Raw genomic sequence first — 26366 nt, 5'->3', positions numbered from 1 at the left:
CCACATGCTGACTCGGTCTCTCTCTTTCCCCCCAGTCTTTCCTTCTCTCCTTTGTCTTGGCCAGTGTTTGAAAACTTTCATTGTAAAAGTGTTTCTGCTATATTCCCAATTCATTTCTATCATTTCTAGTTAAAGGCCGATGTTCTGCTTCTATCTAATGAGTGACTACTTAGGACCTATTTCTCTAGGAATCTCATTCATTGACTAATTTACTCAATTATTCAACAAATATTTATCAACTGATCAACTGCCATCTGCCAAGAGCTGTGGTAGATGCTAGAAAATGCAGCAGCGGACACAACAGACTTGGTCCTTGTCTTACTGGGGAGAATTTCATTGATGCGATGGTCATAAACAAAGAACAAGAACAAGGATAGTGAACAAATACTTACAATTTCTAGTAAGTAATACTAAAAAATTAGTAGAGAACTGAAAGAACGAGATCATCCAAAAAGGGCTCCAAGGCAGCTGGGGTTAGAAATTCTAAGGAAGGACAATTTACGGTGACTTAAAATCGAAGAAAACACACTTACATAATAAAAATAGTTCAAAAAAACCCTAGAACTAGAAGGAAGCACCTCATCCTGATAAAGGGCATCTACACAACACCCATAGTTATCATCATACTAACCGGTGAAAGACTTCGAGCTTTCCCCTAAGATCGAGAGCAAGGCAAGTGTGTCCACTCTTGACACTCACATTCTGGTTCTATCCAGGGCAATTAAGCAAGAAAAATAAATAAAAGAGATCCAGGTTGAAAAAGGGAGACTTAAAAGTATGTTTGCAGATGACATGATTTTATCTAAAGAAAATCCTAAGAACTAAGAAGCAGGTTCAGCAAGGTTGCAGGATACACAATAACTATATGAAAATAAAGTGTACTTTTGTAAATAAACAGAAATAAGCATACAGGAACATTGAACAATCTAAAGGTGAAATTAAGAAAATAATCCTATTTCCATAGCATTGAAAGGAATAAAATGTCCTGGGATCATTTTAACAAAAGACACGCACAACTTACACTCTAAAAACTACAAAATGTTGCTGAAAGAAATGTAAAAAGACCTAAATAAGTGGAAAGTCATTCTATGTTCATGGATTGAAAAACTTAATATTGTTAAAATGCTAAATTTTCAAATTTATCAATAGATTAAATACTATTTATATAAAAATCACAGCTGCCTTCTGGGGGGAAGAGGGCAGAAATTGACAAGCTGATACTAAAATAAATATGGAAACACAAGAGAGCTTTGTGGAATGTGGAATAGTCACAACAGTCTTCATAAAGAACAAAGTTGCAGGACTCACATTTCCTGAATTTAAAACCTACTGCAAGGCTATATATAAATCAGATGTCAGTGTGGTACTGACATAAGGACAGACATATAGACCAATGAAATAGAATAGAATGTCCAGAAATAAAACTCTCACATTTATGGTCAATTAGGTTTTGACAACTGTGCCAAGAAAATTCAATAGGAAAAAGAATTATCTTTTCGACAAATGGTGCTGGGACAGCTGGATAGCACATGCAAAATAATTAATTTGGACTCCTGTCTCACATAATATATAAAGATTAACTCAAAATTGATCATGGACTTAAATGTAATAGCTAAACATAGAGGTACATTTTTGTAGCATTAAGTTAAGAAATGGCTTAATGATTTTCATAACCATTGTTATATGTATATGACAAACAAACACTACTGACCAAAGAAAAAAACAAGTAAATTGAATTTCATCAGATTAGAACTTCTTGTGATCCAAAGGGTGCTATCAAGAAAGTGAGAAGGCAACTCAAGGAATGAAAGGAAATGTTTGCAAATAACATATTTGATAAGGGACCATTAGCCAGAATATACTGAAACATCTTACAGCTCAATAACAAAAAGACCAATAATCTACATGAAAAAATAGGAAAAGGATCTGAGTAGACATTTCTCTGAAGATACACAAACAGCATATAAGCACATGAAAATGTGCTCAGTTTCACTAGTCATTAGAAAAATGTGAAGAAGGGGAGCCTGGGTGGTGCAATCAGTTAAGCATCCCACTTTAGGTTTTGGCTCAGATTGTGATTTCAGATTTGTGAGATCAAGCCCCAAGTCAGGATCCATGCAGAGGGTGGGGTCTGCTTGAGAATCTCCCTCCCTCTGTCCCTTCTTGCGCTCTCTCTGTCATTCTCTCTCAATTAAATAAATAAATCTTTTTTTAAAATGCAAAGGAAAACCCCAGGGAGACACCACTTCACACTTGTTAGGCAGGTTATAATAAAAATTACAGATAATGACAAATGTTGGAGAGTATGTGGAGGAACTGTATCCCTCTGGCTTTGAGGATGGGGTTTTGAGATGCTTTGGCCATTTTGGAAAACAGTTTGAAAGTTTCTAAAAACCTTAAACACAGAGTGTCCTATGGCCCAGCAAACTTACTTCTAGGTATATATACACACAAAAGAAGTGAAAACAAATGCCCACACTAAAACTTGCACATGTGTGTTCAGACCAACACTCTTCATTATAGTTAACTGTGAAAATAACTGAAAAGACAGCTAATAAATGAAGAGACAAAATGTGGTATGTCTATATGATGAAATATTTGTTGGCCATAAAAAGGAATGACAGATTAGTACACATACAACATAGATAAATTTTGAAAAATTATGCAAAGTAAAAGAAGTCAATCATAAAGATCATATATTGTATAATTCTATTTGTATACACTGCCCATAATTGGCAAATCTATAGAAACAACAGTAAACTAGTTGTTGCCTAGGGCTGAGGGTGAGGAGGGTGTCAAGAGTGACAGTTAATGGGTGCAGGCATTTCTTTACAGGGGAATGGAAACGTTTTAGAATTGACTGGTAAATGGGCACATAGGTTTGTCAATATACTACACAAAATTGAATTATACAATTTAAATTGGTGAAGTGTCAGGTATAGGTATAATAATATATTATCATGCTTTGCTTTATCGTGCTTGGCAAATACTGCATTTATTTTTCAAATTTAAGGTTGGTGGTGACCCTGCTTCAAACAAGCCTATCCATGCCATTTTTCCAACATCCACTCATTTTGTGTCTCTGTGTCAAGTATCGGTAACTATTGCAATATTACAAATTTTTTCATCATTATTATATTTGTTATGATGATTTATGGTCAGTGATCTTTGATGCCACTATTGTAATTGTTCTGGGATGCCACAAGCCACGCCCATATAAGATGGTGAACTTAATTGTTAAATATGTGTGTTCTGAGTTCTCCATTCACCAGTCTTTCCCTCATCTCTCCCTCTCCTCAGACCTCCCTGATCCCTGAGACACAGCGATATGGAAATTAGGCTAGTTAATAACCTTACATAGCCTCTAAGTGTTCAAGTGAAAGAAGAGTCTCACATCTCTCACTTTAAATCAAAAGCTAGAAATGATTAAGCTTAGTGGCGAAGGTGTGTCAAAAACTGACACAAGCTGAAAGTGAGGCCTCTTACACCAAACAGTTAGCCAGGGCGTGAATGCAAACAAAAAGTTCTTGAAGGAAAGTAAAAGTGCTCTTCCAGTGATCACACAAGTGATAAGAAAGCAAAACAGCCGGACACCTGGGTGACTCAGTGGGTTAAAGCCTCTGCCTTTGGCCCGCATCGGGCTCTCTGTTCAGTGGGAAACCTACTTCTCCCTCTCTCTTTGCCTGCCTCTCTGCCTACTTGTGATTTCTGTCTGTCAAACAAATAAATAAAATCTTAAAAAAAAAGAAAGAAAGAAAGAAAGAAAGAAAGAAAGAAAGAAAGAAAGAAATCAAAACAGCCTTATTTTGGATATGGAGAAAGTTTCAGTGGTCTGGAGAGAAGGTCAAACCAGCCCCAGCATCTCCTGAAGCCAAAGCCTGATCCAGAGAAAAGTCTTAACTCTTCTTGGTTCTGTGAAGGCTGAGAGAGGGAAGGAAGCTTCAGAAGGAAAGTCTGAAGCAGAGGTTAGCTCATAAGGCTTAAGGACAGAAGCCATCTTTATAATATCAAAGCACAGTGAAGGAATCAATAAGTGTTGAAGAAGCCATGGCAAATTATCCAGAGAAGGTGCTGCTAAGATAATTAATAAAGGTGGGTGCATTAAATAAACAACAGATTTTCAATGTAGATGAAACAGTCTTATATGGGAAGAAGGTGTCATCTAGGACTTTCATAGCTAGAGAGGAGAAGTCAATGCTTGGCTTCAAAGCTTTGAAAGACAGGCTGAATCTCTTGTTAGGGGCTAATGCAGTTGGTGACTTTAAGTTGAAGCTATCGATCATTTACCATCCCCCAAATCCTAGGGCCCTTAAGAGTTATGCTAAATCTACTTTGCCTATGCCCTATAAATGGAACACCAAAGCTTGGATGGCAGCACATCTGTTTACAACATGGTTTGCTGAATATTTGAAGCCCACTATTGAGATCTTATGTTCAGGAAAAAAGATTCCTTTCAAAATATTACTGCTCACTGAGAAGGCACCTGGTGACCCAGGAGCTCTGATGGAGATGTACAAAAAGATTAATGTTGTCTTCATCTCTGCTAACACACCAATTCTGCAGCCCATGGATCAAGGAGTAATTTCAACTTTCAAGTCTTATTATTTAAGAAATATATTTTGTAAGCCTATAGCCACCATAGATGATGGTTCCTCTGATTCATCTGGCTGAAGTAAACTGAAAACCTACTGGGATGGATTCACTTTTGCCAATGTCATAAAGAACATTTGTGATTCATGGGAAGTAATCAAAATATTAAATTAACAGGAATTTGGAAGAAGTTGACTCTTGCCCTCATGGATGAAGTTGCGGAGTTCAGGGCTTCAGTGGAGGAAGTCCCTGCAGATGTTGTTGAAACAGCAAGGTAGCTTGAATTAGAAATGGAGCCTGCAGTTGGGCCTGAATTGCTGCAATCACATGTAAATTCAAATAGATGAAGAGTTGTTTCTTATGGATGAGCAAAGACAGTGGTTTCTTGAGAAGGAAAATGCTCATGGTGGAGAAGCAGTGAGGACTGTTGAAATGACAAAAAGGATTCAGAATACTACATAAGTTTAGTTGATAAAACAGTGGCAGGGTTTAGGAAGATTGACTCTGGTTTTCCAAGTTCTACTGTGGGTAAAACGCTATCTAACAGCATCACATGCTACAGAGAAATCATTCATGACAGGAAGAGTTAATCTATGGGGCAAACTTCACTGTCTTATTTTAAGAAACTGCTACAAACACCCTCATCTTCAGCAACCACCATGCTAAATAGTCAACAGCCATCAATATCAAGGCAGGATTCTCCACCAGCAAAAAAGATTATGAGTCACTGAAAGCTCAGATGATGACTAGCACATTTTGTCAATAAAGTATTTTTAAATTGAGGTATATATATTGTTTTTGTTAGTTCTAATGCTGTTCCACACTTAATAGACTATAACCCAGTGTAAACATAAATTTTATATGCACTGGGAAACCAAAAAATTGATTTGACTTACTTTATTGCAATACTTGCTTACTTGCCATTGTCTGGAACTGAATCTACAATATCACCAAAGTGTGCCTGTATGTGAATTATATCTCCATCAAGCTTTTTAAAATTGAGGAAGAGTTAGTTAAGCAAGAAACTGGGACAGGAGGAGTACAAACCCCTTCTACTAAAATTGTGATCCACAGACTAATGGTCAGCACCACTTGGAAGACTGTTGGAGATGCAAATTTTGGTCACCACCCTACATCTATGAAATCATATTCTGCATACTGAGAAGTTATCCAGTTATTCATATGCAAATTATAGTTTGAGAAACACTGATCTAGATAAACAGTGAATGAGGGTCAAGGCTCTGTCATGGGAAAGATACACCAACATATTATTATATTGGAGGGACTGAGAGAAGCCAATAGTGTTTAGCATGGAAGAGAGGGAGAGACGACATGGGGATTAATGGGGAGAGATAAACATAGAGCATATTTTTCAGGGCCTTATAGTTAGAGTATGAGGTTTGGATTTCGCTGCAATTTGGGAGGATCAAAAGTTTAAGCAAAGGAGGGACATCACGACACTTGCTGCTATGTGGAATATTAATTGGGAAGAAACAAATGTAGAAATTCAGAGACCAGTTTGTTGTTGGGCAGAAAGGTGTCTGTGCTTTGAACTAAGACAATGGTAGGGGAGTAGAGAGAAGATGATTATAAGATATATTTTGAAGGTGCACAAGGCTTGCCGATGATTAAATGTAGATGCTAGAGGAAAGGACTCCTGGGTGTTCAGCATGGACACCTGAGTGTATGCCAGTACCATTTACTGACAGTGACAACTGTATCGGATGGGGAAGAGGCATAGAGCACAGATCTCAAGGAGACAGATGGATGTGTGAATCCAGAATGCAAGGTGTTTGAGCGGAGATATAAATTTGGGAGTCATTAACACAAAGATGTCATGTAAATGAGATCACCTAGGAGAGTGTAAAGAATGCAAAGCATTGTTAAAATAACCAAAAAAGGTTAATTCACTATCTGATTGTTAAGCCAGAAAAATGCTAGCAGTTCTATAGGGAGTAGATATCTATTGGCACTTATCTTCTAGGAACCTGGAATCTAAGGAAGCATTAATATAGACTTCACTGGCTTTGGGGGAAGGGCATAATTCAGCATTGTTAATATCCGGTAAGGTGCTGACACTAACCCCAGAGGCCAGACTCTGGCTGTGACACTGTATGGCTCTGGAAACCCCCCTCCTACTTCCACTGTCCAGAAAGGTGGGTACATAAAGGGAAAGTTGGGGATGGGTGTGTTCAATGTAACAGGGCAGTAGAGGACACTCAAGGAACTCAGACAGAGTCTATTCAGCAACCCACATAGAAGTATTTCAATATTTTAACCACTGGGATAGCCATCTGGGAGCAGCCTGGCTGAATAATAATCAGCTCTTAATACAGAGGAGGGAGAGAATAAGAAAGCACTTTAATTAATCAAGTGGCCTACAAAAATGAACTATAGAAATTCTCAGTTAATTTCTTTGTAAATCTAAATAATAGTTTTTATTAGTAAAATATAGTTTGTACCTCTGTCATCACTCTCCTGTCCTGTGTTTTGAACCATAGCACATTGTCTAGATGACTGTTGATCCTTCGAGCAAGGACCATGTCTTACACCTGTTCTGTATGCAGGCAGTAAGTGTAGCTCAGCACTCCACATGCATTGCATGTACAACTATCAGGGAGGGTTTGTTGGATAAATGGATAAATAGCTGATGACTCTGAGTAAGTAGGTGTAAAACCGAGGCCAGATGAAGCCATTCTTTCATTCCAACTACTCAGAACCAGGCCACAAGTTCAATATCAGAAACTTAGAGCTGGAAGAGAACTTGGATATCACCAAAGACATTGGTTTTCACACCATACTCCCAGGACTCCCTATGGAATCAGAGCTCCAGGCTTCCTGGGGGTGGCCTTAAAAAGGGGGAGGGAAGGGATGTCTAGTGGCTCTGTCTGCTAAGTGTCCCACTTGTGACTTTTGCTCAGGTCATGATCTCATAGGTTATGAGATCAGGCCCTGCAGTGGGCCCTGCATCAGGCCCTGCACTTGTGGGGAGACTGCTTGAGATTCGTTCCCTTTCCCTCTGCCCCTCCCCCCACTGGCTTGCATGGGTCCTCTCTCTCTCCTAAATCAATCAATCAATCAATCAATCAATCATAGGGGAAAAAAAGGAGAAATGGGAAACTGGTTTGAGGTTTGAGGAAATTTGATCTCCTGATTTTTACTCAGAGAAACAATTTTATCTGCTCCCAAATGAGATTTCATTAAAACAAATGGTGTGATTATCTATTTTAAAAAATAAACATTTAGGTTAAAATATTAAAAATCATGACCTAATATAAATGGCTCTATTTTTCATCATTAAACTGAGACCCAGAGAAGTTGAATAATAATGGCAAAATTACACAGTCATTCAGTAAGAGGGAGGGGTCCCATAAGCATCCCATCCATCTGACTGAGAGGCCACTGGGCTATAAAAGAAGCTGTCCAAGCTGACTCAGAGCTTGAGGCTGACAGGATGTGTTCTATCCCTCTCAGATCCCATCCTGTCCCTAGAGACTTACCCAAGTTACTGGAGAAACTTAATACTGAGAAAGAATCAGAGAGCTGCTCTATCCCAAGTCCCAAACTCGAATCTATTAAAAGCCAGCTCTGAATTTTACTGGGCGTGAAGATCTTCAAAGAGCTCCATCTTGCCCAGAAGCTGATGGGTGAGTCAGATGATCCCTGATCCTAAGTTAATCATTATTCAGAAATATAAACCATTTAGAAGTATGCCTCAAAGTAACTCCTGATTTCACAGGGAAAGCTTGGTGAATGTCTGCTTAGAAGAGTAGCCACACTTTGGGTTGGCAGGGATTGCAAGCCCTTTACACTGAGGCTTTGTTTCTCCTTGTGTCTGGACCAGCAAATGCATTTCCAACCCTCTCTTCTTTCAACCCATGAGTACTGGTCAATGGTCAAGTTGCTTTCTTGGCAATTGACATAATAAATGTAGGCAGGATATTTACATTCCCTATTATATGTTTTTAAATTTCTTTGGCAAAAGAACCGTAAATGCAAAGCAATAGTATGACTGGGAGGCAGGGGGCCATAATTAAAATCCCTTTTTGTTTTTTAAATGGCTTATTAAAATGCTTGGGAAACCTGCAACACAAAGCAGCAGCCAAAACCCCTTTGCTGCTAAATGGAATGAAATGGATTTTTCAAATGTCACACTAGTATCCACTTAATAATACATTTTCCTATAGACAGGACAATAATATATATTTTAATCACTTTTCTACAGGCAAATAGACTGCACAGGAGCTGCCCTTCACTGGCACTTGGAAATTATGAATTTTTCAATAACCTTTTCTATTATTCATCCTGTGTTATTCCGTAACATTTCTGCATGAAGAATGTGCTTCCCAGACACTTTATGAATCTCTTCTATTATTTATTAAACAGCAAGGTGTCCCCCCACAACCCTCACCCCAATCCCCCAGAGAAGGATGTTTGGAGGAGGGGACCAAACATGTACATCTACATCCTGGGTTATTAATAATTTCATATCTATAAGAGATGCAGATTGAGCGGCTTCCTCCGTGTAGTTCAAGTTGGGCCGTCAGAGGTGTGTTGGCTCAGAGAGGAGATATGTACTAGGCGGGAAGAGGCAAGGAGGATAATCAGCCTAAGACAGTCCCTGCTTACAATTGGTTTCTATAGTCCGGACTCCTAAACTGTCCTTATTCCAGAAGGAAGACCACCTGGAAGTATCACTCTGACCAGGAAGACGGGATTCCTGGGTTTCATTCTCTGCTACAGATACAGGATTTGACTTGGAGAAACCTCAGTTTTTCATCATTCCTCCCCCACACCCCCACCAACACTTTCTTTGCCTGGATAACTTCGACTCCCTGTACACATGAGCCCCTCCTACCAGGTGCCTCCATCGTGTGTCTTTCCTACTACAACATTTGTCACAGTATCATTTCATTTTTGTGAGTCATCTGAAGGAGAGACAGCTTCTTTCTTACTCTTCATTATAATGCCAATGCCTAGATATATGCTTGGCACAAAGTAGGTATTCAATAACTATTTAGAACGATTGTGTAGATATATAAATGACATGGTCAGTCAAATGCCCCTCTCCAAAGTGGTTATTAAGAAGGTCTAAAAGATGCTAAGGACTTATACTGCAGAACTACTTTTTGCTCATCCAATATCCATAGGCTTCCATACATTTTTCAGCCCTTCAAAGTTAGGGAGGACCACAAGACCAGTTCTGGTCAAAGGATGGGTGTAGAAGTGGCATGGAATATTAGTGAGGTATGAGAGCCCAGCTCTCTCTTCTCCTGCTGTGCTGATAGTGGAGAACATGTGTTTCAGATAAAGTGGTTTCAAGATGGCATAGTCTCCATCTGCTTAGATTGCTGGCTGAGTGGCTAATGTTGAGAAGAGTCCCCCCACACCACACATGTGAGCATGTGCACTCACACACACACTGACCTTTGTTGTGTTAAGTCACTGGGGTGTAGATGTTAATTTGTTACTGCAACATAATATTGACTAAAATAATTTATATATAAACAGTATAGGGCAGAGAGAAAAATGTGGTGAAGGGGATTAGTTGTGTCATTACTAATCTATTTTCTTTATTATTTCTGGACCCCTCTACTCTGAAACATGGGAATTTACCAGAATATTACCATCTGATGCCATATCTAAGAAAGAAGGGGGTTCTGGAAATGCTTCCAGAACTCTGGCAATGGGGCACACCCCCTACTATTCCTTTGAGAAATCTCCTACAAAATAATAATAATAATAATAATTGCTAAGGTGATTCTTCCGCCTCCAATAAACTAGTGAGTTGTCTGTCCCTGACATACTTCTTTCTTCAAGTCACAGCCTGGAGATGGCAAGGTTGAGATCAGCCCCCAGCAAAAGGTGAACTTGTCTCATCAGTGGTGCTCCAAAGAGCAAAACTCAATCACAACCCAATGGGTGGAAGCATAGAGTCCTGAGACACCCAGGTTGGCAATGTGAGAGTTCTAACGCTTATCTTTCTGGGCCATTTCTTGAGAGGCTGTACATTTTTTTTTTCTGTATCTGTGCAAATAGACTCTTTTGACTTTATTTGAATGTTATTTTCCTAAAGCTCATTATAAAGGATATCAATAACGATGTGGCTACTTTATACCAGGAGATTCATGTATAGTTAAGTCATCATATGTCAACCTTAGGAAGCAAGACTTTTTTTTAACTTTTTAAAAGATTCCATTCATTTATTTGACAGACGGAGATCACAAGTAGGTAGAGAGGCAGGCAGAGAGAGAGAAGGAAGCAGGCTCCCCGCTGAGCAGAGAGCCCAATGCGGGGCTCGATCCCAGGGCCCCAGGACCATGACCCAAGCCGAATGCAGAGGCTTTAACCGACTGAGCCACCCAGGTGCCCCAGCAAGACTTTTTAATGGAATATTTCCACTGTTTATTTTCTTGCCTCATCCGCTTCAATCTTGAACAGCATGAAACATGGGATAATTTTTGTGAAGACCACTGAATGTAAAACTCAGGAGACTAGAACATAACCTTCAAAGTTGACTGCTGCTGAAGGAAAGGGTGCAGAGTAGGGGCAGTTCATACAGAAGGAGGAGACATGACTCCCTGACCTCAGGATTGGAATGTCCATTTGGGGTAAAAGAGGCTCCCTTCCTGGGGAAAGGAGGGACTCAAGTCACTGGATGGTCTGGGAAGAGCTGAGGGCAGCCTCTGCAGATGCTTCACCACAAATCTGGGAAGGCAGTGACAATGGAAGCACCAAGAAGCATAGAGAGAAGGAGAGAGTGAAAGGGAAAGGGGAGATGATAGAAGTGAGGGAAAGAGAGAGGAAGAGAGAGAAATAGACAGCTGAAACCTCCTATGTGTCATTAAAGGGGCCCCTAAATTTCCTGAAGACCCAAACTAAACCTCAAATCAGCCATGGTTCTAGCCTCAGGGGGAAATTGGATAGAGTATTGGGATAGCACCTTAAGGTTGCCAACAGAAGACATATGTGGGCTTGCCTCTCCTTGTTGTCCCCAGGCATCTCTCTTATTCCCATGGGTTTACCAAAACCCCAAATGAGTGCCTTAAGTGAGAGTCCAGGGATCAATAGACATTTTCTCTGAAGAGTCAGTTTGTGAATATTTTAGGCTTTGAGGCCATAGGTCTCTACTGCAAATACAACTCAAGGGAAGCATTGCTCCCCTTTCAGCTAGCAGAGCATAGGCGAAGGAGAAGGAGGGAAGAGCATGTAGAGGTAAGCAGAGAAAGAAAACCCAGATGGAATGTATCAGGGTGAGCACACTATGGCCCGTGGGCCAATTTCTGCTTGTTACTTATTTTTGTAAATAAAGTTTTATTGGAACCCATTCATTGTCATTTATTTACCTCTTGAGTTAAGTATTTGCAGTAGAGACCTATAGCTTCAAAGCCTAAAATATTCACAAACTGGCTTTTCAGAGAAAATTTCTGTTGATCCCTGGACTCTCACTTAAATAATAATCTTGACTTTTACTGAAGAAGCCTTACAAACATCTGTGTGCACTGAGTATACTTGGAGGCACCTGGATCAAGACTTCCTACCATCCAGGGAAACAAGGAGTTGGGGTCAAGAACACTTCAGAGTTCAGCAGAGAGAATCCTATTGTTCAATTTCAGGATGGAGATACAGTCACCAAGTGGTCCTCTCCTTCTCCTCATGACGGGGCTGAGGCTCCAGGAACCAGCAGATGGTGAAGGCAAAAGGACCTAGCTTCTCAAAGAGGCATGTCCATCACATCCAGGTGTGGTCTCCAGTGCATTGTGCCTCAGTGAATTTTTGCTCTCCAGGATGGGCAAGACCTCCTAGTCCTAGCTTCTTTCTACTGCTTGTTGTTCAGCACAAGTGAAGCACATCTGTCGGTTCCATTTCTGAATCTTCTCTGAAGTATTTGGGGTTTCCTTTTGAGGTCTTCCTGAGCTACTCTCGACTTCCTCCCAGTCCCCTCATTCCAGACAGAGTCCCTGCTAGTCTCAAATAGGAGACACAGAGTCTTGATGTGCCTCTCTGTCACCCCCCAAACTCCATGCATGCGTACCCCGTCCTAAGGGCTCATGCAGGGGGGTGTCCTGGGAAACAACACATCCCTCTGTTCTTTCATCTCAGCCAAGCCTCCTCCACAGTCAGCAGCTCTCTAAATATCATTTATTTACGTGGGCTTCAGAGGGAGGGGGGGAACACAGTCACTGGAGATGGAGATGTCATTTGCAAAATAATAATAGTGTCCTAGCAGATGAGAGGCAAACACCCCCAGGGTCAATCCTGCTAAATGATACATCTTTTTTAACTATTTAGCTTGTGAAGATATATGAGCCGAGCACTTAGACTAATTTCAGGGTCTTTTCTTCCCTCTGTATGAAATGCTCAACCCTCTTGAATGTAGAATCTGTGTTCCTAATTGGATCTCATCAAAGCTTTCTCGTTGTCTTCAGCTGGTGGCAGCACATTGAGACGTGGCGGGTGGGGGGTGGGTGGCAGATACCAGCAAGTGATCAGCTGGTGGACTGTGTCTGGGCCATGGCTCTGGGAGCCCATCTGCCCCTGCAGAGCCTAAACAGAACAGTTAAGTCTCGCTCTGCCACTCAGCTGCAGCTACCCACCCTCCTGCAAGTTACTGTCCTTTCTTTTAAAATACAAAATAGCAATGGTATTAAGAACCCCCTTTAGTTGAAGGATTATTGTGCATTAGACACTGTGCTACAGTCTGCATACATTTTGTGATTGATTTGAGTTCAGTAAAATCCTCTTAGAGGCATCATTAGCCTAGTTTTATAAATAAGAAAATGGAAGGAAGCACAGAGGGGTTGAGCAAATGGCTCAAATACACACAGCTAGTGAGTGTCTGAGCAGGGATAGAACATCAGGAAGAAGAAGAGGAATGTTCAGAGTGTGGAATGGTCTTCCCTTCCTGCAGTTTGCCTAGGTCTTAATGAAGATATACAAGCCAGCTCATTCCATTCCTTCTACTCTCCGTCAGAACAGTGCAATATTTCCTCAACAAGAAGACTGCTACCTGTCTTCCTTAAACTAATAAACATATTTTCTGTTATAGATGGAACATAAGAACATCTTCTGAAACCTGGAGGGAAAGGACTACGAGGACATCCATTCCTAATTCTCCCCCTAACACAAACACTATTAGTATTAGGACAGGTAAAGGACAACTTTAGGTAGATGGCAAAAATCTCCAGGACATACCAGAATTTAACTCCCAAATCTTTCGGAGTGCCAAATTAAACATCATGTAAATGGACTACAGGTATGACTTTTTTTTTTTTTCTTGAATCTAATTGTCATGAGATACATATTCTGAATTGTCCTGCTTTATAACTTTGTCTAAAACAACCAGAATTATGCATCTAAAGGCAAGGGGTTGTCTATGTTACTCAGAACAAGAATATATAAGGCTGGGGCATAGAATTTCGCAATCGCCAAACAGCAACATCACTGAGAAATATCAACCCTCCAAATACATTTATTCTTAACAAATATGTGTGGAAGATTCATGAGGCGAGGTGCCAAAGGGAGAAAAAGAAACAAGACATAAGCCCCGCCCTAGTAGCAGAGAGATGGATAAAAAGATGATTGGGAAACAATATTGGAAGTGCAGAGATTGCGTGTGCCCCAAAGCACAGATAAACGTGCAACACCCAATAAGATACAATGGGGCTACATGATGTTCATTTTAAACCCTAGCTTTCCCCGCATACCACTAGTTGGGTGACCTTCATTAGGACACTTGGGTTCCATTTCCTCATCTGCAACACAGGGATCATGGTGCTTCTTTGCAGAGTGATAATGGGGATGAGGTCACGTAAGGTGTGTAAAGTTCGCAGACTAGTGCCCGACAAGGATTAGCTAGGTCTTTTTCTGAGCCTGCTTCAGATACACCAAGTGACCTTGGCTGTGTGCTCTGGTAACACCCAGCTTCCTGCCCTAAGGGAGTACAAGCTGTCTTTGGAAGATCCTAGACACCCCACCTGTAAATGTGGCAAAAAAGTGGCTTTCTTGATTGTCCTCCACTGATCTCCAGTCCTGCTGAAGCAAAATCCAAGCTGAAGCAGGAACCCCCATGGCTCCAGGAGTTGGAGGGAACAGTGAAAAAGAGCTGCGGGGTGGATTGGGGGGGACCGCAGGAGGGGCCAGCCTGCTCGTGGTCTATTTCATCTCTTGAGTGCAGAGGGATAGAAAGAGAAATAAATAATAGTTTGTTTTTGCTGGATTTTGAAGCACATTTCCTGCCAATAGCACCTCTCACAAGGGCAACTGCTTGACACTTAGGCAAGGGAATGTGTGGGGAGAACAGGACAAGATAAAATTACAAGTGACAGCATAGCCTGTGTCTGCAATTACAATGCATTGTAAACAAGGGGAATTGCAATTCCAGCTGCCAGGCATGGTCAGAGATTGACAGGGACAGCACGCCGTCTGAGGAGATGGCAGGCTGCTGCACATCTGCTTTGAGCCAGGGAGAGTGGGGACATGGGGACAGGGAGAGAGGGCCTGGGGGCTCCAGCATGAGAAACATTGCGGTCAAGGGCTGGCAAGGAGACCAGGAGGGGCTAGCGAGAAAGAGCTGGTGGGATGGTGCCAAAAATCAAAAGAGCTTGTGTATGCATGCTGTGGGGGTGCATAGGAGAGATGAAATCCGTTGCTGGTTGCATCACTCCGACCACTATTGCAGGGCAAAAGGAACGAGCTTTTTTGAGAAACCTACAGGTTTTTGAGAAACCTTAATGTAGAGCATGACAGGAGGCTCGATTCCAGAATTCTGAGATCAAGAGTCGGCTGCTTAACTTACTGAACCAAGGCATTTTAAATGTGTTATTTATTTTTAAAATTTTTTTTTTAAGATTTTATTTATTTATTTGACAGAGAGACACAGTGAGACACGGAACACAAGCAGGGGGAGTGGGAGAGGGAGAAGCAGACTTCCTGCCAAGCAGAGTGCCCAGTGTGGGTTTCACTCCCAGGATCCTGGGATCACAACCTGAGCCAAAGGCAGACCCTTAAAGACTGAGTCACCCAGGCGCCCCTTACATGTGTTATTTCAATGATCTGCACCACAACCATTCAAAAATTGGCTTCTTACTAAAGAAGGAATTTTTGAGCATCTGTGATTTCCAGGCCTGGACTAGTCATTATGCATATGAGATTAAGTCGATAGAGCAAGTGACACTAAAAAAGTAGGTATCAGCACCCTATTCTGCAGATAAGGAACTTGACTCTCAGAGGGGTTAAGTTACATGCCCAAGGATCCTTAGCTAGTAATGACAGTGCAAAGACTGAAGCCAGCATTCAGCACGCTCTAACTACATATTTTATGAATAAGAATTCTAATGTCCTCCCTGTTGAAGCCATTCTTTTGCTTTTATCAAATATTAATTTACATAGGATCAAATGTGATGAGTTCATTATAGATGCTTAACAAAAGATAGTTTTCTCCTGCTCATCACCAGCTTGACTGATACAGGCACCTATCACGAGCAGCATCATTATCACACCTGACCCCAAAATGCTACGGGAGCCAGTACAGGGAAAAAGGGCAGTCTCCGACTTATCATAAGAAAGCCTGCTGATGGGGCACCTGGGTGGCTCAGTGGATTAAGCCTCTGTCTTCAGCTCAGGTCATGCTCCCAGAGTCCTGGGATCGAGCCCCGAATTGGGCTCTCTGCTCAGCAAGGAGCCTGCTTCCTCCTCTCTCTCTGCCTGCCTCTCTGCCGACTTGTGATCTCTGCCTGTCAAATAAATATATAAAATCTTAAAAAAAAAAAAAAAAGAAAGAAAGAAAAGAAAAGAAAAAGAAAGCCTGCTGATGACTTGGTGCTGGTTCTTCCCCAGAGCCTACAGGAAGGGCACTACTCCAGTGAAACCAGAAGGGAAGATGGGCTTAACTTGCAGCAGGAGGGACTTAGGTCAGAGACCTGAGAGCTTATTTCAACCATGAATACAGTGTGCCCTCTTCATTCAGGGCTGGTGCCCCACTGCCGGTCACATATGACTTCCCCAGTGTCTGTGATGATCAGGGCCAAGCCATCCACACAGCCCAGTTATATGACTGAAGGCACATATCTCTACTTGGTAGGAGACATGCCAAAGGCAGAAGGGTGGTGACATTCTTTATTGGTGGCTTTTATGGGGAACACATCCTTGGCCTTACCTCATTCACATGAAACTCCTGGCTCAGCTCACCTGCAGTCACATTGGGTCGGGACTCCATGCATCCCTGTGTGAGGCTATCAGAAGGGATGAAACTTAGCAGGCTGGACTAACCTGGTGGGGTGGCCAAGTGTTCCTCACCATGCATATGACTCCCCAGGCTCAGCTGCATGGCTGGTCAACAGCAGAGAGGCCAGGCAGATCCACAGGGAGACCTCAGCTCTCCTCCGCAGGGTCTCTGAGCACAGCTTGTCTCCACGGGAAATCGTTTGTTACAGATCCAGCCTCCCCTAGGAGGACCTTCCTTCCCTAGGGACCTTTCATGGCTCTGCCAGGCTTTCTGGCCTGAAGATGAGAGAGTGGTGCTGAAAAGATGGGAATGGGGGGCCGGAGGACCCGAGGTATTCCAGACTCAAAGGCTGAGCTGGTAAGAAATTTCCCTAAGAAGTTGAGGCTCTGGCTGAATCAGTGCAGCTAACTCCTAGAATGAATGAACTGAAACCACACCCAAGCAGCTCCCTGGGTTCATTCAGCCTGCTTGCTACACTTATCACCTCCTACTACATTAGCCTTCTCCCAGGAGCATCCCAGGCTCACTAAATTGGAGCATAGCCCCGTTCTCCCAGCCCACCTGCACTTCGAGGCTACTGGGAGCTGTCTAAATGGTGCATGGACGTCAGCTAGCATTCTCACAGTGTTGGAGGTGGATGGAGGCAACAACAATCAGTATGTAAGAGCACTGGATTAGGGGTTAGACCTGGTGTTCGAATCCTGGGGTCTGCCACTTATGGCAATACACTTTAGGCACATTGTTCAAATTGTCTTAAGAAATCTGTGTCCTCATCTACAAAATGGGAAAATAGCCTTCACTTCAAAGTGATTGTCCGGTGGATCAATTTTAATAATGACATAAAGCTAGTCCTCAGTGCCTGTCCAGGGTAAGCATTCAAAGAAGGAAAGTTATCCCTATAAAACCTGTAATGGACCATCAACCTGCTATTGAGACATTAAGCAGCCATCCAAATGCCCTCATGCAGAGTAGTGGACACCTGGCCTAGCACTGCATGCTGACAAAAAGACCGGATTCCATGGCATTCTCTTGGAACTAGATCTTTGGGACGTGCCTCACCCTGCTCTCTATCCTATTCCTACTTTTCTAGACCATCACTCTTTTCCCTTGTTTGTAGCTCACACTTGATCTTCTAACCTGGCCCTTGACCTTGCCCCTCTGGCATCAACCTGCTTGCCATTTTTAGGTCCAATGAGCACTCAGCTCTTGGTCAACCCCACTTCTAGTCACCTCAAGTAACTCTGCTTCTAGTTCCATCCAATACCTGAGAGTTTATTTTTGACACATGCCCTTGGAACCAGTGTTACCATGGAATGATCCCGGCTCTGAAAACAGAGTGGACAGAGATGGTCGTCTATCGGGGCAGAGCAGAAATCATGCTGTCAGGACAATGAACCCTGCCAATAGCAGCGAGGTCAGAGCAGGAGCAGGGGCTATGCAACAGAGTCTGAAAGTCTGCAGAATTATATTCACAGATCATCTTGGGAGAAATGCTTCCAGTATTGGGGTTAGAACGCATTAGCTCCTGAGGGAATATTTATATTTAATGGGATCCTGGTGCATGGCTGTGGAAGAGTGTATTTCTTGCTTATTTTTTCTTGTTTTAGTTTGATAGGAATACACTTCCCTACTTCCTGAAGTGAGAAATGTACTACTTATATGGGTTTCCACCTATCACCCTATCTTGCCTGACATCAAGCCTTACACCACTGGCTAAGGAACTCTGGGTAGGGGCCAGGCTAATAAGTTTCCTAAAAATTTGGCTTTTCCTCTCAGTTGTGAGGCCAGGGCAGTAATGCCAGTGCACTCACCTGACATCAAGTGTGCAAGACGTATGTATGAGAGAGGTGTGTGATGAGGTATGTATGTGTGATGTGTGAGGTGTGTGTAAAATGTGTGGTGGGTGTGTGTGAGGTATATGGTGAGATATGTGTGTGGTTAGTGTGTGAATGATGTGTGTGTTTGAGGAGCTTTGAGAGGTGTGTGATCTGTATGAGTGAAGGGTGTGTATGTGTGAGGAATGTGCAAGGTGTGTACATGTGAGGTATGTGGTGTGTGTGTGATGGGTAAATGTGTGTGTGTGTGTCTGTGTGGTATGTGTGAAGGATGTGTTCAGTGTAATTTGTGCACATGAGGGATATGTGGGGTGTGTGTGTATGAGGATTGTGTGTGTGTGTGTGTGTGTGTGTGTGTGTGTGTTTGAAAAGGGGGATGCAGAAAGGGTGGGATTGTGCTTCTGTACGATGTATATGTAATATTCAAAATCTAGTCCAGATCTTCCTTGCCTTGCCATGGGGTTACATCTTTACAAACCCAACACAATGAAAACATCATAAGTTGAAAACACATTTAGTACAACTAACCTACCAAATGTCGTAGCTTAGCCTAGCCAACCGAACACACGGTCAGAACACGTACATTGGCCCACAGCTGGGCAGTATCATCCCACAGAAAGCATATTTTTAAATGAAGTGTTGAATATCTCATGTAATTTGCTGAAAACTGGGCTGAAAGTGAAGAACAGAACGGTTGTAAGTGTACCAGTTGTCGACCCTTGTGATCACTTGGTTGACTGGGAGCTGTGGCTGCTTCTGCCCAGCATCCTGAGAAAAAAGGGTAGTACATCACCAGCCTGGGAAAAGATCAAAATTCAAAGTACAATTTCTATTGAATGTGGATCACTTTTGCATCACCATAAAGTAAAAAAATCATTAAGTCAAACCACTGTAAATCAGGGAGCGTCTGTCTGTGGAAGAGGCTAAACACGAAATAACAATCATGAGTTGGGATAAAATAAGCCAGAGAAGAGAAACCCATTCTGCTCTCGTCATCACATGTGAGGAAAGAGAGGATGAGGCAGTCTGGCTCTGCAGAAGCGGTGGCAGTCCCGGTCTGCGGTTGTGGGGTAGCAAATGGCTGTGGTTATGACCGCTACACTAATCCAGAGGGCAGTGGTGTGAACCACCCGAAGATACTAGCGGAAGCGAGAACCTCAAGATAATCTTCCTCTATCTCATCATTTTATGATGAAAAGTGTTTGTTCTGGAGAAGAGAGATACTCAAACTCACTTAGACTATTAACAGCAGAATATTCACTAAAAATGGTCTCCTGACTTCTAGCCGGTGCCAACCACGTATAGCCAGAGCCTCGATACTAATTTTCAGGTTAACAAGAGCATGCTTCCCTTAATCTCCCTTAATATTGTTTTCATTATGTCAACTATTTCCTCAAAACCTTCAGCAGCTACCCACTACCTAAAGGGTAAAGACCAGTGTCTCTCCCTAACATGCTCAAACTTTGAGACCCACACAGTATTATCTTTCTCTCTAGTATCGTGCGATCCACACCTCTGGAAGCACCATTTCTCCTCCTCTCTCACTTGCTCAGTAAGAACTCTTGCTCAAAACTCAAATCACAGCACATCAGCTCACAGTGATCTGTCATCTTGCAGTTAGTATCTTTACCTCATTTAGCGACGAATTACACATCACCCTGAGTTGTAGATTTATCTGTGCTGTCTTCCTACAAGACAGAGACCTTCTCTTATATTTCTTCATATACTCACAACACCTTGCCCAGTGCCCTTGCCCATAATAGATACATAAATAAGTGTTAAATATTTGGTTTAGTGAAATTCTACAGGACGGAATATTCATCCCCAAGATTTCCTATTCCTTTTGATTGTCTGCTCTAGTTCTAGGTAAAATGAGGTTACTAAGATGTCAGATCCCTCTGGCTACAGCTGAGTTCTGTGCCTCTGGGCCACCCAGCTCCAACACCTATGGAAGGCACTGGAAGATAAATATTCCCATTCTTCTGTTCCAATTGCTTCATGGACTTTACTTACTAGTACCACTGCCTCAAACTATAATGCCAAGCAAATTTAGTATTATGGGTAAGACAAAGGATTTTGGATTCAGGTCATATTGAATTTGTGCTTTGACCCTTTTATTTACTAGTTGTGGTTTGATATTAACGGTAATCTCTCTATGTCTTGGTTTCTTCATTCGTGAAATGGGAATAATTTTAGCAGCTGTGGCATAAGGTGATTTGGACATTAAGTGAGATACTGCACACAAATCATGTATAATAGTGCTTGGCATGTAACAAACAGCCAATAAATGTTGCATTTCTGGGTCCTTGTCTTCCTTCGTCCTCGATTTTGGGTCACTCTTCTTCATCAGAGTTCTCATAGTGATTTGTTTTTTCCTTTGTCTCACTTTTTATTTCCTGAACCCTGAACTTGTTTTGATCCTGGGCCACCTCTCCTTTCATACTCACAGCTACCACGCTCTCTCTGTGCTGACTCCTGTCCAATTACTCCTTTCCACTGTTTTTAATGCATAGTCATGGAAGAATAGAGCTCTGTACTGGGTGCTGTGGAGCATTTCGGATACAATTCCACTCCTATGGGCGTGTGTTGTGACTGGCAGAAAAAAGGTCTGCATACATGGTATAGAATTTAAAATACACATTGTAGTATCAAATTAATTATTTATGTAGGTAATTCATCAATTTTTGATCAACCAACATGTGTGGGCTGATGACCCAACTGTGTTTAATAACTTGAATTTGTGGTCAAGAGAATGGTCTCTGAAGTCAGACTTTCATTATTATTAGCTATAACATTGAGAAATGTATTTAAACTCATCGTGCCTTAGCTGCCTCATCTGTAAAATGAAGCTAATAATAGAACCTACTCCATAGGAATATGTATATCCTATATGTATATATGTATGTATCTTATATACTCATGTAGGATATGTGAGGATTAAATGGAACACAATGGAAACCATGTGGAAAAACTCTTGCACATAGTTAGCACTATTTAGTATCCCTCTCTTTTCTGAGAACTTCCACTAGTTTCATAGGCTCCTGAGTGAGAATTTACTTATATTTTTAACTCACTGAAGTTAATTTGATATACAGCACTGTCTGATATCTCTTTTAGTAATTGGAAGTTGCTCTAGTTTTAGATGTAGCTAAGTGTGAGATTGGTAATAGATATTCTTCCATACGAGTTAAAAACACTTAAGAAATAGTCCCTTTGTGCTGAAGCTGGTCTCATATTTCCTTCTTGAAGACCTACAATCTTTTCCTTTAAAGCATCTTAAGAGAAGGATGAGTATTACAGTGGCCTGGGAAGCCAGTATACTAGTTATGTATTCCTATGTAATAAACTAAGTAGCTGAAAATAGCAAGCATTTCTTTATCTCACAGTTTCTAGGGCCAGAAATCTGGTTCAAGGTCTTTCATAAGGTTACAATCAGCCAGGGCTGTAACCCTTTCATAAGGTTACAATCAGCCAATCAACTTGCTGGCCAGGGCTGTGGTCTCAACTGAAGGCATAATTAGAAAGGAGTAAATCAACTTAAGGTCACTCACATGATTGTTGGCAGATTTTAGTCCTTGGCCAAATAAGCCTTTCTATGGGGCTGCCTTACAACATGGCAGCTGGCTTCCCCCACAACATGGCAGCTGGATTGGTGAGCAATCCCAGAGAGAGTTGAGAGAGCTTTCTCGAGATGAGAGAGCTTCAATCTTTTCAATCTTTTTATAACTTAATCTTGGAAGTGACATCCTATCACTTCTGCCATATTCTATTTGTTAGAATTGAGTCAGTAAGTATAGCTCAAGCTCAAGGGGAAAGGATTACACAAAGGTCCTGAATACCAGAAGGTGGGGATCTTGGGGGACATCTTAGTGGCTGACAGCCACAACCACTTACACAAAAGGGGACCTCTGGAGAGACTTTGCACACAAGCAGAACCAGAGAAAAAGAAGGAAGAACTAAAATATTGCTTAAAAAGACAAAACTAACACACACAATTACCTATAATAAAATCTCCCTGACCTTTTTTAAAAGTTTTTTAAAAAGATTTATTTATTTGAGAGAGAGAGAGACAGAGTGTACACAGAGGCAGAGGAAGAAGTAGGCTAGCAGCTGAGCAGGGAGCCTGATGCAGGACTTGATCCTAGGACCCTGGGATCATGACCCGAAGCAAAGGCAGATGCTTAACCAACTGAGCCACTGGGGTGTCTGTTTTTGTTTTGTTTTGAAAGTTTATTTATTTATTTATTTATTTATTTTAGAGTGAGGTAGAGCACACAAGTCGGGGGAAGAGCAGAAGGAGAGGGACAGGCAGAATCCTTGATGAGCGTTGAGCCCCACTGCAGAACCAGATCTCATGACCCCAAGATCCTGACCTGAGCTGAAATCAAGAGTACGATGCTAAACTGACTTACCCACCCAACGCCCCTCATTGAACTTCTATTTTTTTTTTTTAAGATTTTATTTATTTATTTATTTCAGCGAGAGAGAATGAATGGTGAGGAGGGGCAGTGGGAAGGGGAGGAGCAGACTTCCCATGGAGCAGGGCTGGAGCCCAGGACCCTGAGATCATAACCTTCACTGAAAGCAGACCCTCAACCCACTGAGCCACTCAGGTGCCTCCTCACTGACCTTTTAGACAGCAGTTACTGTCTAGGCTCTGTGCTCAGTAGTTTATAAACTATTAGTTACCAAAGAGAACTTCTAGGATACAAGCCTTGAGCTAGGTCCTGGTAATCAGTTAAGAATTTGTCAGGCCATGGAGAAGAAAGGAAGATAGTAAAAACAACACAAAACCAACAAATGAATCTGGCCTGCAGCCTGGGTAGAGAAAAGGAGAGAAAATAAGGAGAATGAATTGAAACAGAGAAGCAAAAGATAGGACTGGCCATAAACTACAGTCATTTTGGAGGAGCAGGGTTTTTATACTTCTTATATCTTGGCATTTTGATGACATGCCTTAGTTGGAGACGGAAGAAGGGAGTGTGGACTACATGGCCTTTTAAGATGGACTTGGACTTCGACCATCAGGGATTCTACACCAATGGTCGCACTGATGACAGTGGTATATGTTCCCCACCAGTCACTGTGTGGTTCCTGTGGAGAAGGACCAAGATGGCGGTGGTGGCCTGGCACCCTGCGTGGGCAGAGAGTGGTTCAGGCCTGTGTGGAGCTCCCCTCTACCCTCCTTCTTCCCTCCAGGCACTAAAGCCCAAACAAGGGCCTGGGAGTGTCTCCCAAACTTCCTCCCCCAAAGCCTGGGAGAACTTGTCAGTCGCAATCATCCACCAGCGTGGGTTCCCCCAGCCAGGCCAGCTGGCAGGAAGGCTGCCAAGACAGCAGATCTGACGAAAGAATTCTCAATCACATTTACATGTGCATGGTGCAAAAAGGGAAAGGAAGGGGGGGAAACCTCTCCGGAATCCAAAAAGAAAGTCAGTAACTAATCCACCAAAAAAAAAAAAAAAAAAGAAAAAGAAAAAAAAAAAATAAAATAAAAAAAAGGAAAAAGAAAGAAAAGAAAAAAAAAGAACCACAGATTTGTCTCAGATGTTCTCAAATTGCTGTCCTTAAAAGCTCTGCTTCCCCATCTTCCTCCTCCTCCCATCCGTCCAATTGCCCAAAGAAAGTCTCTAATTTTGCCTTAATTTGTGCCTTGGTTGCAAGAACAAAACAGAACGTCACTGCAGCTTTCCCCCGGCCCCTCCCCTTGGCCCCTCAACAGCTGTGCTTCCTCAATGGCCTGATAGAGCCCTTTCTCCGCCATCATTCCCTATTCTTTACCAAGCCGGTCCTCCAGGCGCTGGGCCCAGTGGCTTACTGGAGGGGGGGAGTCCCGAGATGGCAGCCTTCTCCACAGTACTGCTGTACATCAAAGGGTCATATTCACACGGGCGTTCCCCTTGACCTCTCTGGGAGCCAGGGGCAGTGGGCTTTGGGGCAGGGATGAGCAAAATGTGAAATGGCCCAGGAAGGGGTGACACAAAATGCAATTTTGCAAAATTACATATATCTTAGGCATTCTGCCAGGACCCTGGGGGTAGTAACAAATTTGGGTATTTACATCATTTTTGAAATAAAAAATAAACACACACAGCCTCCTTACTTCCTCCTAATTGAATCCTTTCCAAATATCAGATGGCACATTGTTTCTCCATTGCCTACTAATGGGGACATGGGGTTTTATTCTCAGATACAGCCCGGGCTTGAACCAGACAAGCTCTTCCTTAGAATCCTCACTCCCCTCTCTCTCGGGAGGCTAATTTAAGTCCCCTCTCAGGGCTTCCACCCCTGCCTCCAACAAGGATGAGAGTTCTAAGGAGCTTCTAATTAATCTTTGTAAATTGCTCTGCGATCCTGGGATATAAAGGCAAAGTATTATTAGAAAATGCTGGCTGGGTTAGTAGCCGGCCATAAAAGTCGGAAGCTGATCAGCTCACTTTTCATGCTGCAATTATTGGAAATGGTTGCAAGTGGTTTTATGCGGTGGGCACATCATAAGTCCTTAAGAAAAGCACGGAGCAGGGACCTAGGGATGTACACTTGTGACTCAGGGCGGGTGTCAGGAAAGAGAATTTGCAGCCAGTTAATCTCTGAGCTCTTGCCTGCACAAGTCAGAGTGCAGCAGAATCCAGCAAGATGTCATGGACCTCTGTATTTTGTGTTCTGCTAGACCTCCTCATCCTCCTTTTTTGAGCATTTAGGAAAAAAATCCCTTGTGACTGAAACGGGCCCTCAAAAGCAAGCAGTCCCCACTCATTAGTGGGAGGAGAGCCTCCTTATGAAATCTCTAGCCAGGCTCTCTCTGCACAAGTGAATATCTGATTTAAGGGGGGAAATGAAATCATTTCTCAGGGGCTCATCTATGAGGTTCATGCAAATCAAAGAATAGAAGAGATGCCTGAGAAATTTAGGATCAAGAACCCTTGATTTCTTAGCCTCACTTGTGACTTATTTCTGCCCATTCTCGAAGCTTTAGCTAAAAATTCCTGCCTCAGAATTGTTGCGTGATGAGAGAGGGAGGACTCTCCTTGCTCTCTCTTTGCATCTATATCTGCATTAATCAGATATTAATCCACCCCTCCTAGGATATTTGGTGGAGTAACTAATTAATGTTTAAAGAATGCTCTTTGAACACAGAAAAGCACAGTGTCTGAATGTAAGGTGCGATCATTCTTCTGAATTGCACATTTGCAAGGGTGATTTTTGTGGGAGCATATGACCTTCAGAAGAAAAATGTCCAATTACAGCAGTTTGTTTATTATTTCACGTTAAAACATTGTTAACACAGACATTTTCCCTTAATATTTTATGAAGAAGATCTCGAAGACAGATTTAATATTTTAATATCTATATGTGAGGGCTAAAGAATTAGATCAGGAGAAGTATGTATTGTGTGTGTGGTGGAGGGGAAGGTTGGGTGGGAGGGGTACCATCATGAGGCTTCAAATTTCTCTGAAATGAGTTAAATTAATTCAAAGTGCGGAGAGACTGTCTTCTCTACTCTCCAGGGCCAACGGGATGGTATTCAGCTTAGGGGTCTGAATCCAGTTGGAAAACCGCAGAACGTAATCCGTTCTTTTGGAACTGAGAAGTCTGAGAGCAGCTTTGCTCACAGCTTCTCAAGCACTATGGAAATAGGCTAGTCATGCCTTCGGGGTACTCAAAGGGAGCAGGAGAGATGGGTGCCCACCCTGTGACAACAGAACTTCCTCTGG

At 42.2% G+C, this 26366-nt stretch overlaps 1 protein-coding gene across 3 annotated transcripts in view; it reads right to left on the bottom strand.

Annotated features, from left to right (window-relative positions):
- Window positions 1-26366, bottom strand: part of NTM (neurotrimin) — a 939904-nt gene that overhangs the window by 714627 nt on the left and 198911 nt on the right. The gene's annotated exons all lie outside the window — the stretch shown is intronic.

This window comes from Mustela erminea, chromosome 9 (genome assembly GCF_009829155.1).
Source record: "Mustela erminea isolate mMusErm1 chromosome 9, mMusErm1.Pri, whole genome shotgun sequence".
NCBI classification, from domain to species: domain Eukaryota; kingdom Metazoa; phylum Chordata; class Mammalia; order Carnivora; family Mustelidae; genus Mustela; species Mustela erminea.
The sequence above is the reverse complement of the archived record's forward strand: the minus strand, read 5'-3'. Positions and strand labels throughout refer to the sequence as shown.